The following is a 14,467-nucleotide window of genomic DNA, read 5'->3' as shown; positions in this document are numbered from 1 at the left end:
TTGTTTACAGACCCTAACATCTCCCCCCTTTGTTTAATTTAAATAACAAGTATGTGGCTTAGGGACCGTGCCTGTTTTAGGTTGTCCAGTACTACATATGGTCCTTACCCAGCTCAAATTGTCAGCCTCCTGTCTTAGGTTGGTACCATTGCAATTGGATCTTACCCGTCACTGACTACCAGCTCAGCATTATTTAGCCATACTTGTGGATAACCTGCTACAAGCAGAAGGGGAGGATACAAAATGCCACAATACCAAGCCAATTGATGGCTCCAAGTAAGAAGCCCTTGGAAAAATTGTACCACAGATGACACTGTCAGCAAAGATACCCTGGTACTACCACAATTCGTTGCATCAACAGATAGTTCACAATGCATATAAGTAACACATAGTCCAGGTAAATCACAGTCCAGGTAAGTTCAAAGCTCAATAGATTAATTAAATCACAGTCCAGGTAAGTTCACAGTCCAGGTAATTTCTGCAGGCAGCTAGCTTGAGCTGTAGCAGCAGAAACAGCAACAACTCCAAAGTCTCTTCTGGTTTTCAGCAACACTGGAAATCCCTCCACCCTTGTCCTCACTGACATTGGGCCGAAGGCAGGAACTCCAGCAGTACATTATCTCCAGGTTTTTTACATTTGAAATAGGCCTTAATGGTGTTCATTATTCATTAGCCTCCAGGTGTGGGAGAACCATTACCGCAGATGTAAGGATCTTTTTGGTCTGTAGAAATCACTTTAGTTAGTCTCCCTGGAATCCAAATCCGCTGCTGTTCTCCCTGTGGAAACACACAAACAGACGCTCACTGGGTCAGGACCTTTAATGATAATAAATGGCCAAACTTTAGGGTCGTCGGGAGTGTCCTCCACCTCTGGCTGTAGCATCCCCGGGCAGCCCCAGACGGCCCCGGGGAGTGTCCAGGACTCAAACTGCCACCAGGCACAGGGAGCAAGAGCCTGCGAGACTGTGCCTCTAGGTCAGGTCCGGGTTTGGGCTCACGGTAGTGGCATCCTACTCCCCGCAGCCGCCACTTGGAAAGTCCCTGCTGCGCTGTGACCAGCTCGCACACTCCGGCAGCGGCCACATCGCTTCACGCATCCTCCAGTAAGGAAAGGTATTCAGTAGTAGCCTTTTGTTGCAACTCCTTTCTTGATAGCCCTTCCTCCTCTGAACCTTCTTCCTCTTCCTGACTAGCGTTCCTGGGCCCTTATCAACGTGTGCCCTAACTGCTCTTGGTTCCACTGGGGTGCCTCCTTCCCTTAGTAATTTACTTAACACTCCTTCCATGTTTTTGTCACAAAGACAATACAACACACCAAGACAAAACAAGACACAAACATACTGCATCAATCTTCTCCATTTTCTCAAAATGGCCATCCTTCCTCTCGTCCTATCTACTTAGGGATGAGCAGACTTGCTCCCATCCTGTTCTAGGGACTGGCAGCTTTTCCTCGTCACTTACCCCCGGGCCACCATCTGCTGCAGTCTGGCTGGGCAAACTAACCGGGGGGGTGACGAGCAACTTGTGAAGATTGATACAGCAGGAGCATTTATTGTAGGACTGCAGGGGTATATATACATAACTGAATACACGGCTTGTTTCAATTTAGCATCATCCAGTTACCGCAATCAGTCATTAAGGAATCTCCACACTTAATGGCTCGCTGGCATTACTTCACAAACCACTCCCTCTGGCAAAATGCCAGGCGCCATCTTGACTTGTTTACGGACCCTAACACATGGACATGCATGTGTTGCTATAGTGTGCCGACTTTAATTCCTTAGAATAAAGACTGATGTATATATACCTGGATCTTACCGTGGCTCCATGCCTACTTTTCTGAGAAAACTCCACGGTGATTTACAATCCCACCAACACTATAAGCTAGACTCAACCCCTGAAACCTGACCCTTTGCCTTATTTGGAAAGAACATTCCATCAAAGCTCCCTCTGCTCACCGGTCACTTAGCCCCACCTATACCTGTACCCTACGTACAAAAGGAGGTGACAAAGCCTGTTTGGGTACATTGCAAATAGGCTGAGATCAGGTACCATTTATAGGAATCACATGGGGAAGTGATTCCTACGTGATCTGAGCTGAACAGAACAAGGGCTCTCTGGGTGTCAAGTTTTGACACAGGACCCTGCTCTGCAGAGCCTGGGGGAGGATCCCCGCCCGGGGAGCCCATCAGAACCCAACTAGCCACAGCTGTGACTCTCAGTCCTCTCCAACCCTCCACCAAGGCCAGACATCCCCCAGCTGGGTGCCACCTTCTAGAAGGACAATTTAGCAGGAGTCACCGAGATTCTAAATGTGTGACATTAATTTTTCAGAATTCTACTTTTAGGAGCATATTCAACAGAAATAGTCTGATTTGAGCACAAAGACCCACATAAGAGATGAGCAAGCTGTGACCACAGAAAATCAGAAGCAGCTTAAAAGCTGCCATCCAAAGGACCGGCTGAGCGAGGGCCCTGAAATGTGAAGGAATGTGCTGTATGTGCAGGAGGTGATGTGAGTCTCTAAAAGCCACTTTAGCTCCTAACCCCCAGGCACATCATTGCCCCTGAGCTCCAATGACTTAAGATGCACGGGCAGCAGTGAGTGCTGCCCAGGGGAGGAAGGGCTTGGAGCCGTCCTCAGCTCTGCCCAGTCCTGTGTGACGAAGGGCCAGCCACGGCCTTGAGCAGAGGGGCTGGAGGAGAGGACCTGAGCTGGGTTTCTCGCCTCTCAGAGCTGTTTCTTCCTCACCTGATTTTAAAAAACAGCACGATGGTTCCTGCATTTATTTTGCAACAAACAGGGCAGAGTGGTGTGCAGAGGCCACCATGTCATCCCAGGTGGGTGTGGTCACTCCTGTGGTGACCTCCAGCATCAAGTGCCAGCAGTCCTGGGCTGTAGCGAGTGGACTGGACCTCCTGACCACTCTCAAGATAGTATTGAAAGGCACTGAAGCGGGGTATGGGGGCACACGCCTGCGATCTCAGCAACTTAATGAGACCCCATTTCAAAATAAAGGCTGGGGCATGGCTCAGTGGTAGGACGCCCCTGAGCCCAGCCTCCAGCACCTCGCACAGAGAAGGCTTTAAAGCTGACGCTTCTCTTGCTGTGACGGCTCTGGCCAATTACTCCTCCTGAGGGGTGGTGAGTACAAAGCCGGTACAGGGCCCAGGGCAGCCCCCAGGGCCAGATCACCACCTGCTGTCGCTCCTGTTAAGTTTGGGGAAACGCAGGATGCATGGGATGCTTTATTGTGGCTGTCTGGCCAGGGGATAGCGACCCTGTCCCTGGTCAACGTGGACTGAGTGAGGCTGTCTCCAGCCCAGCAGGAAGTGGGACCGCAGGCAGCCTGGAGCTGGAGCAGGTGCCAGAGCCCCAGGCCTGCTGGGCCTTGCCCGACTTCAGCTCCAGCTGCATCTAGCACACAGGGCCCTGGGCTTCCAGGCCAGGCTGCCCAGGGTAGGACCTTCCCAGCAGGCAGTGTGCAGTTGAGAAGGTCATGTCCCCGACCCCTGGAGCAGAATCAGTGCTAGACACTCCTGGCTGGGCTCCTGTGTCCACACCTGAGGTTAAGCCCCCTGGGCACCATGTGCAGAAACCCTGCCACCACGTCAACCTCACGCCCTGAGAGAGGCCCAAGCTGATCCCAGACTAGGCTGACCACCGCTTGTCCCCCAAGCCCTGGACACTCCCTACACGCACACCTGCACCCAATAAAGGAATCTACAACACTCTCCATGGCCTGCTGACCCCTGTCCTGAGCTAGGTGCTGGGGCTCGGGCTTCAGAGACCTTGCCACCTGGTGAGAGACCCACCCAGGGCCACTTTAGAGCCAGGGCAGAGGCCGCGGCCCCTATGGGCTGAGGTTGGGCCTGGCTTCTGCCTCCCTGCTGGGGCTGGACCAGCTGGGCTGTGCCCCTGGGTCCTGAAGGAACCTGCCGTCAACTTCCTGAGGAGCCCTGGCTCCGGGAGGTGAGCCCACCCCTCCCTACCACTCCTCTGGGCCCATGGCTAAAGCCAGAGGCCTGAGCCTCAGGACCTGCCATTCAAGGCAGAATGCTAGGGAGGCTCTCTGACCCACCACCCGTGCACATGCGCTGGACTCATGGGACCGTCACTGCTGAGACCTGGAGTGTCCAGCTGACTGGTCCTCATGACCAGAGAGCCCCCACCAGCTCTTGGGTGGAAGAAGGGTGCTCACTGGCAGAAGGCTGAGCTGGGCACTGATTTCTCCCAGAGAAGTTCAAGTTGGAAAGTCCCTTGAACCCAGGAAGTTTTAATGCTATGAACACAAAGACTCGGTGTCGTTCTGAATCTGCCGTAAGTGTTGTATTTCTTGTTCAACTTAAGTTCTCATAGATGTCCGACCTCCGGGTGATGGGACAAAGGGGATCTCGAGGCCTGGTCCTGGGGTAAGGGTTGCAAGGTGGCTGGAGACACCAGTCTTCCCAGGCTGTGTCCCTTGACGGCTGGAGTGAGGGGCTGGTTTCAGAAGAGCCCAGCTCTGTTAGGAAGGAGTCCTGGTGTGATTACTGGAAAAGGTCTTATCTATGTGATTTTGCTGTCTGTTTTCTGTAAGCCTCCTAAATTTGTGTCCCTCATTTCCTTCACTAATGTCTTCTAGTTGATAGTTGATTTTTTTGAAGCGATATTCATTTCCTTTTGAATATAGTCTTTTTTCCCCATGATTATCCTGAAGTTATACACTCTAAATGGAATTTATACCAGCTCCACTTCAATCACATACAAAAACTCTGCTCCTTCAGAGCTCTGTCCCCACCCTCTTTCAGTTATTGTCACAAAATTACATCTCTGTACATTGCGTGTCCCAAAACATAAAAACATCATTGATTTTTTAATTTGTTAATCCTCTTCAGTTGTGTGGAAGACAAAATGTGGATTTACAAACTACAGTAATAGTAGCGCTTAGACCGGTGTTTCTCTCCCAGTGTGTTGTCTCTTAGATGATGTGGAAACAAACTGAAGTGACACACTGTGACAGCAACACCACATCGCACTGAGGTCTTTATTTCTTCGAGCAGCTTGGGCCTCTGCCCGGAGCCTCCACCTGGTCTGCCGTACTCCTGAATGTGCCTCGCAGGCGGATCTAGGGGTGACAAGCCCCCTTGCAGGTGGATCTAGGGGTGACAAGCCCCCTTGGCTTTGTCTATCTGGGAAGGCCCTGGTTTTTTCCAAGCTTTTGAAGGCCAGTTTTTCAGGCTATAGGATTCCTGATTCCTGATTGATTCCTTCAGGGACTCATCTTTGCAGAGCCCACGGCTTCTGCCCTCCTAAGGTGCGATGAGAAATCTGCGGAGGATCTTTAAATGTCCTAGAAGTTCCTTCAGCTGAGGGTGAGGTCTTGCCATGGTCAGAAGAGGGAAAATAAAGAGTGGCTGCCCACCTATGCTCACACCTCAAAGACCAAAAGCAGCAGCTATCAAATCAAAACGCAGATCCCCCATTTATATAGAAAATGGTCCCCTGGCCCACCCTGGCCCCCACAAGCTGTGTGCCAGCCACATGGAAGACAGGCATGTGGTCTGCAAAGGAAGGTGATAGGCCTTCCTCTGGAGAGCCGGGAGTCCCCGGAGCTCCCTCCGACAGATGCTACCCGACCGTGGTTCCGAGCAGGCTCCGGCTTCTGGGGCTTTCTGCTTTCCATCTTCCTAGAACAAAGTTTTAAAGTTGGAAGGATGAATGGGACTTAGGTGTATGGAAAGGAGGGGGAAGAAACGCCTGGTTAGGGAATCACTTGAGCTTGGAGACAGCCACCAACATCACTGTGTCTAAATGTCCCATGTGAAGTCACTTATCCACTGAGTCTAAGTGTCCCATGTGTAGTCTCATGTATAGTAACTTATCCACTTCTGATACCAACGCTGTGAAGAGGTGGCTCTTGCGGTGTGCCAGAGAGAGTGATAATGGTGTCAGTGGTGGTGGTGGCACCAAAGATGCCTTATGGTGGTGGCAGTGGTGGTGATGATGGTGTTAAAGATAGTGGATGATGATGACAATAGTGGTGGTGGTACTGATACTGACAGTGATGGCAACAGTGACAGTGATGTTCTAATGGTGGTAATGCTATTAATGAAGGTGATGATGGTGGTGGTGGTGGTGGTGGTGGTGATGGTGCTAATGATGGTGATGTAGTAAAGGTGATGGTGCTGGTGGTGGTGGAGGTGGTGATGGTGATGGTGGTGGTGATAATGGTGGTGATGGTGGTGTAGTGAAGATGGTGGGCTGGTGGTGGTGGTGGAGGTGGTAATGGTGATGGTGGTGGTGATAATGGTGGTGATGGTGATGTAGTGAAGGTGGTGGGCTGGTGGTGAAGGTGGTGGGCTGGTGGTGATGGAGGTGGAGATGGTGGTGATGGTAGTGGTGATGGTGGTGGAGGTGGTGATGGTGATGGTGGTGGTGATAATGGTAGTGATGGTGATGTAGTGAAGATGGTGGGCTGGTGGTGGTGGTGGAGGTGGTAATGGTGATGGTGGTGATAATGGTAGTGATGGTGATATAGTAAAGGTGGTGGGGCTGGTGGAGATGGTGGTGGAAATGGTGATGGTGGTGGAAATGGTGATGGTGGTGGTGATAATGGTGGTGATGGTGATATAGTAAAGGTGGTGGGGCTGGTGGTGATGGTGGTGGTGATAATGGTGGTGATGGTGATGTAGTGAAGGTGGTGGGGCTGGTGGTGATGGTGGTGGTGATAATGGTGGTGATGGTGATGTAGTGAAGGTGGTGGGGCTGGTGGTGATGGTGGTGGTGATAATGGTGGTGATGGTGATGTAGTGAAGGTGGTGGGGCTGGTGGTGATGGTGGTGGTGATAATGGTGGTGATGGTGATGTAGTGAAGGTGGTGGGGCTGGTGGTGATGGTGGTGGTGATGGTGATGTAGTGAAGGTGGTGGGGCTGGTGGTGATGGTGGTGGTGATAATGGTGGTGATGGTGATGTAGTGAAGGTGGTGGGGCTGGTGGTGATGGTGGTGGTGATAATGGTGGTGATGGTGATGTAGTGAAGGTGGTGGGGCTGGTGGTGATGGTGGTGGTGATAATGGTGGTGATGGTGATGTAGTGAAGGTGGTGGGCTGGCACTGATGCCTCCAGATGCCGTTCACTTCTGGCTCTTCAGCTCTGGTGGCCGCACCATGACCTGCCCATTTCTACCTAAATACACGTTCTTGGCTGGGGGTGAGCTCAGAGTTAAAGCACTTGCCTAGAATGTACAAGCCCCGGGTTCAATCCCCAGCACTGAAACAAACTCTCTTCTGCCCTGGGGTAGCGGCGTTCACCTTGCACTCTGATGCCTTCTTACGTGTGGCTTCTGGGGACACACTGCATTTGCCACAGGCCCCTACGTGCTGGCCCAAAGGCTGAGTGCAGACAGGCTCACCTTTTCCCATCTTCCTAACGTTCCTCCTGCCCCTCGAGCCTGGCAGACGTGACCACTTAGCTGCTGTTCTGGCCCGAGACCGTCTCCCCACACCTGTGTCCTCAGGCCCCAGAAGACAGGAAGCCCACACAGGCCAGGTGTGCCCGGCCTCCCTCCCAAGTTCCTCCCACCCAGAGCCCCCCTCTGCACTCAGCTGCTTCGCTCTCTGTGCCACACCCCCCTTCTCCACTCTAAGTGCCCTAAGTCACGCTGGCTTGGAGCCTCCTGGTGCCCCATTCCAATGGGGAGCTGTTGGGGTGCCGTGGGGGACTCGTGACCCCAGCGTGACGTGGGCGGTCCTGGCATTGCAGGTTTGGGGGCATGTGCAGGGAGACACCAAAATAAACACGGGGAGAGAGGCGTTCCCTTCAAGGGACGCACTGGTCCAGCGGCCCGGAGAAGGGGCCTCCGCTGTGTCCTGGTCAAGAGCCTTCCCTTGAGCCGGCCTCTCCTGAGGGCCAAGAGGAAGCTGCCAGCTAGAAAGGCCCAGGAGGCCCTCTGTGACCTGGCAGGGGCCGCCCTCCATCTCGGGCTGTGAAGCTCCGAGTAGTGGAATAGGAGTGGGAGGGTGGACAGCGTCCTCGTCTGTCCAGGCCTCTGTCAGACCCACCGGCCAGCAGTGAGTGCGCCCGGCCTCCTGTGTGGGCACTGGGGGCTGCAGCGGCAGAACTGCCCTCTTTACGAACAGGGCCACGGAGCGCACGGCTTGGTCTTCAGCCCTGTGACCTTCCCAGGTGAGGTGGCTCCGGGGTCCCCGGGCGCGAGCAGGGCTGTGGAAGGCTTTCCCAGGATGCCACAGGGAGGGCAGGGTGCCTCCAACCTGTCCTCCACTGAGCTCCAGTCCCACCGCCCTGCCATCTTGACCTTGTGACTCTGTGGTGGACGCTGGGGTCTTCACTTGTATGTCAGCCTGGGGGGGCGGGGGGGGGGGGGTGGCCAGGTGTCTGCCCAACACTGTCACCACCAATACTGCCACTCGCCACCAGAGGGCAGTGTGGCCCAGCTCCACTCACCTCAATCCTGATGGCTGGGCTCTGCCAAGGGACAGACCCCCTCACACACACCACGACACACACCTCACACACACCTCACATACACCTCACACACACCTCACACATCACACACCACACACACACCTCACACACACCTCACACACACCTCACACACACCTCACACATCACACACCACACACACACCTCACACACACCTCACACACACCTCACACACCACACACCACACACACACCTCACACACACCTCACACACACCTCACACACCACACACCACACACATCACACACCACACACACCTCACACACACCTCACACACACCTCACACACCACACACCACACACACACCTCACACACACCTCACACACACCTCACATACACCTCACACACACCTCACACATCACACACCACACACACACCTCACACACACCTCACACACACCTCACACACCACACACCACACACACACCTCACACACACCTCACACACACCTCACACACACCTCACATACACCTCACACACACCTCACACATCACACACCACACACACACCTCACACACACCTCACACACACCTCACACACACCTCACACACCACACACCACACACACACCTCACACACACCTCACACACACCTCACACACCACACACCACACACACACCTCACACACACCTCACACACACCTCACACACACCTCACACACACCACACACACACCTCACACATCACACACCTCACACACACCTCACACACACCTCACACACACCACACACACACCACACACACACCTCACACACACCTCACACACACCACACACACACCTCACACACACCTCACACACACCTCACATACACCTCACACACACCACACACATCACACACCACACACACACCTCACACACACCTCACACACACCTCACACACCACACACCACACACACACCTCACACACACCTCACACACACCTCACACACACCTCACATACACCTCACACACACCTCACACATCACACACCACACACACACCTCACACACACCTCACACACACCTCACACACACCACACACACACCTCACACACACCTCACACACACCACACACACACCTCATACCACACACCTCACACGCACCTCACACACCGCACACCTCACACACACCTCACACACACCTCACACACACCTCACACACACCACACACACACCTCATACCACACACCTCACATACACCTCACACACCACACACCTCACACACACCTCACACATCACACACCACACACACACCTCACACACACCTCACACACCACACACCTCACACACACCTCACACACCACACACCTCACACACACCTCACACACACCTCACACATCACACACCACACACACACCTCACACACACCTCACACACCACACACCTCACACACACCTCACACACCACACACCTCACACACACCTCACACACACCTCACACACACCTCACACACACCTCACACACACCTCACATACACCTCACACACACCTCACACACCACACACCTCACACACACCACACACACACCTCACACACACCACACACACACCTCATACCACACACCTCACACGCACCTCACACACCACACACCTCACACACACCACACATACACCTCATACCACACACCTCACACACACCACGACACACACCTCACACACCACACACCTCACACACACCTCACACACCTCACACACCACACACCTCACACACACCTCACACACACCACACACACACCTCACACACACCTCACACACACCTCACACACACCTCACACACACCACACACACACCTCACACACACCTCACACACACCACACACACACCTCACACACCACACACCTCACACACACCACACACACACCTCATACCACACACCTCACATACACCTCACACACCGCACACCTCACACACACCTCACACACACCTCACACACACCTCACACACACCACACACACACCTCATACCACACACCTCACATACACCTCACACACCACACACCTCACACACACCTCACACACACCTCACACACACCTCACACCTCACACACCACACACCTCACACACACCTCACACACACCTCACACACCTCACACACACCTCACACACACCTCACACACACCTCACACACACCTCACACACACCTCACACACCTCACACACACCTCACACACACCTCACACACACCTCACACCTCACACACCACACACCTCACACACACCTCACACACACCTCACACACCTCACACACCACACACCTCACACACCTCACACACACCTCATACCACACACCACACATACACCTCACACGCACTTCACACTCACCTCACACCACACACACCTCACACACCACACACCTCACACACACCTCACACACCACACACCTCACACACACCACACACACACCTCACACACACCTCACACACACCTCACACACACCTCACACACACCTCACACACACCTCACACACCACACAGACACCTCACACACCTCACACACACCTCACACACACCTCACACACCACACACCACACATACACCTCACACATCACACACCACACATACACCTCACACACACCTCACACACACCTCACACACCACACACCACACATACACCTCACACACCTCACACACCACACACCACACACCTCACACACACCACACACACACCTCACACACACCTCACACACCACACACCACACATACACCTCACACACACCACACACCTCACACCACACACCTCACACACACCACACACACACCTCACACACGCCTCACACACACCACACACACACCACACACACACCTCACACACACCTCACACATCACACACCACACATACACCTCACACACACCTCACACATCACACACCACACATACACCTCACACACACCACACACCTCACACACCTCACACACCTCACACACACACCACACACACACCTCACACACACCTCACACACACACACCACACATACACCTCACACACACCTCACACATCACACACCACACACACACCTCACACACCACACACCTCACACACCTCACACACACACACCATTCTTTGGACATTACTGAAGTTCTGTGGCTCATGACGTGGTCAGGGTTTGGAGAGGTCTGGGCACCGTGTCCCTTGTCCTGTGGCTCAATCAGCTTTCTCTGCTGTGTGGGTGGCCGTGGGGGCCTTGGGCCCTGGAGGACTCACCTCTTGGCCCTGCTGAGTGCCCCCAGCTGCCTGTGGCCATAAGCTGAAGGCTCAGGTCAGGCCCCCTGCTGCCCCCAGCCAGGCCACACCGGCCCCGCAGGGCCGCAGCCTCACCCCACTCAGCGTCCACAGCCCCAGAGCGGCGGCCCCCCCCCACGGCCTGTCCATCTGCTGGCCACACGCCAGGGGTTTCCTGCCCAAGGACTCTGCCGCGTCCTTCACCTTTCCCCACGGCTGGACTCCAGCTGCTGCCTCCCGGGATGGAGAACGGGGAGGGGAGATGAACCACGGGGGCCTCAGCGGGGCTCAGAGACCCTCCTCTCTGGACTCGCCCTCCAGCCTGACCCCACCCCGAAGCCAGGAGCAGCTGGGGTGGTGGGGCAGCTGGGGCTCCAGGCCCTCAGGAGGACTTGCTGTGGGGCCTGGCCCAGGGGAGAGGGAAGAGAGGTGGGGCGTCCTGGGGGGGACTGGAGACCCTGGAGCTGGGCACCCCAGGCCCAGGCTGCGCATGGCCCCTGGCTGTGCCGGGGCGTGGGCAGTGGGCAGGCGGAGCCCAGGGCCAGAAGGCTGGGGGCTCTTGGGAGTCCCAGCAGGGAACAGGCCCACAAATCTGGAGTCCCGCTGACTGGATTTGCCCTAAAGGGGGGGAGAGCTGACCTGCCTCCGCCCTGGGCACCAGCCTGGACCTGCAGGAAGGGCCAGCAGAGCCCCCCTCCACCCCGGGGTGGGGCTGGAAAGGGCAGGGACAGGGACTGAGGAAAGCCACGTGGAGCTTTTTTGAAATTTTCTGATTTTCACTGGGGCCTGTCACAGGCCCTGTCTTGTCCACCCCGCAGTCTTGAGGGATGTGGGGCTCCGTGTCATCTGGCCCTTTACTGTGGGGCTGGCGGGCAGATCCCCTCCAGGGTCCCCAAGGCTTGCGGGTGCTGAGAGCCGGCCTGCGAAGAGGCCCACTGGCGCCACCCAGTGGAAGGCCTGGGCACCGAGCTGAGAGGCGCCTGGGGCACCTGGTCTGGGAAGGGACCGTCGGCCAGCTTCACCCTGGCAATTCCCAGTCTCTGAACCACTGTTTCTAGGACACTTCCGACTGTGCACCAAGGTCTGGGCCTGTGTCTCCAGGACGGACTTGTCCCATCCCTTGGTCTGATCTGGGCCCTCCTTAGAGAGAAAGTGGCAGACTGTTAGGGGTCTGTGTCAAACACCCTTTTAGCCAAATTTGAGATAACAGAGGCTTAGAGAGTGTTTCACAGGTGAGCTTTCACCTGAGTCCTGGAGCGCCTCCCGGGGTCCTCCAGGCGCAGAAGAGGGTGGGCTTCCATGGAGGAGCGGCCCTGGTCAGCACCTGCTCTCCTGCCCAGCCCAGGTGCCCTGGCTGCAGTCACTGCCCTGTCCAAGTTCCCAGGACCCCCTTTCACCCCAGGGGGCAGCGCTTCTCTCCAGGGCTCTCTGAGTGGCCACCAAAAAGGTCACTGGGAGTCTGTGAGGACCTCCCTCCTCCCGTCTCACTCTCCCTCCTCCTTTCTCACTCCCCGCCCTCCTGTCTCACTCTCCCTCCTCCCTTCTCACTCTCCCTCCTCCCTTCTCACTCCCCACCCTCCCTTCTCACTCTCCACCCTCCCATCTCACTCTCCCTCCTCCTTCTCACTCTCCCTCCTCCCTTCTCACTCTCCCTCCTCCCTTCTCACTCCCCACCCTCCCTTCTCACTCTCCCTCCTCCCGTCTCACTCTCCCTCCTCCTTTCTCACTCCCCGCCCTCCTTTCTCACTCCCCGCCCTCCTGTCTCACTCTCCCTCCTCCCTTCTCACTCCCCACCCTCCCTTCTCACTCTCCCTCCTCCCTTCTCACTCTCCACCCTCCCATCTCACTCTCCCTCCTCCTTCTCACTCTCCCTCCTCCCTTCTCACTCCCCACCCTCCATTCTCACTCTCCCTCCTCCCTTCTCACTCTCCACCCTCCCATCTCACTCTCCCTCCTCCTCACTCTCCCTCCTCCCTTCTCACTCTCCCTCCTTCCTTCTCACTCTCCCTCCTCCCTTCTCACTCTCCCTCCTCCTTCTCACTCTCCACCCTCCCATCTCACTCTTCCTCCTCCCATCTCACTCTCCCTCCTCCCTTCTCACTCTCCACCCTCCCTTCTCACTCTCCCTCCTCCCTTCTCACTCTCCCTCCTCCCATCTAACTCTCCCTCCTCCCTTCTCACTCTCCCTCCTCCCTTCTCACTCTCCCTCCTCCCTTCTCACTCTCCCTCCTCCTTCTCACTCTCCAAACTCCCATCTCACTCTCCCTCCTCCCTTCTCACTCTCCACCTTCCCTTCTCACTCTCCCTCCTCCTTTCTCACTCCCCACCCTCCCTTCTCACTCTCCACCCTCCCTTCTCACTCCCCACCCTCCTTTCTCACTCCCCACCCTCCCTTCTCACTCTCCCTCCTCCCTTCTCACTCTCCCTCCTCCCTTCTCACTCTCCCTCCTCCTTCTCACTCTCCACCCTCCCTTCTCACTCTCCCTCCTCCCTTCTCCCTCCCCACCCTTCCTTCTCACTCCCCACCCTCTGGCAGTCCCACTCCCCACCCTCCTGTCTCACTATCTCACTCCCGCCCTCCCAATCCCTGTGGTCTAGAACTTTCCTATGTGAGCCCCCACCCTCCCCTCATCCATGCCCAGACCCTTCTCTAACAGCAGAACTGAGAGCTCCCATATCTCCTCTTCCTCATCCTCCCTCTTCAAACATGTGGATCCAGCAGTTCTAGCTGGGAGTCCATCTGTGATGGGGACAAGCTCCCGCAGGCCCCAGCTCTGGGGTCAACAAGGTGAAA

At 55.5% G+C, this 14,467-nt stretch overlaps 1 long non-coding RNA gene across 1 annotated transcript; it reads right to left on the bottom strand.

Annotated features, from left to right (window-relative positions):
• Positions 1–4,303: 4,303 nt before the first annotated feature.
• On the bottom strand, positions 4,304–12,349 carry LOC144365372 (uncharacterized). Its single transcript, XR_013423711.1, has 2 exons — positions 11,656–12,349; positions 4,304–5,670 (listed from the first exon to the last, which is right to left on the bottom strand). It is a non-coding gene; the product is annotated as an uncharacterized LOC144365372 (long non-coding RNA).
• Positions 12,350–14,467: the final 2,118 nt, after the last annotated feature.

The sequence above is a fragment of the Ictidomys tridecemlineatus genome, chromosome 7 (assembly GCF_052094955.1).
Source record: "Ictidomys tridecemlineatus isolate mIctTri1 chromosome 7, mIctTri1.hap1, whole genome shotgun sequence".
Lineage (NCBI taxonomy): Eukaryota > Metazoa > Chordata > Mammalia > Rodentia > Sciuridae > Ictidomys > Ictidomys tridecemlineatus.
This window is presented reverse-complemented; position numbering and strand designations above follow the sequence as displayed.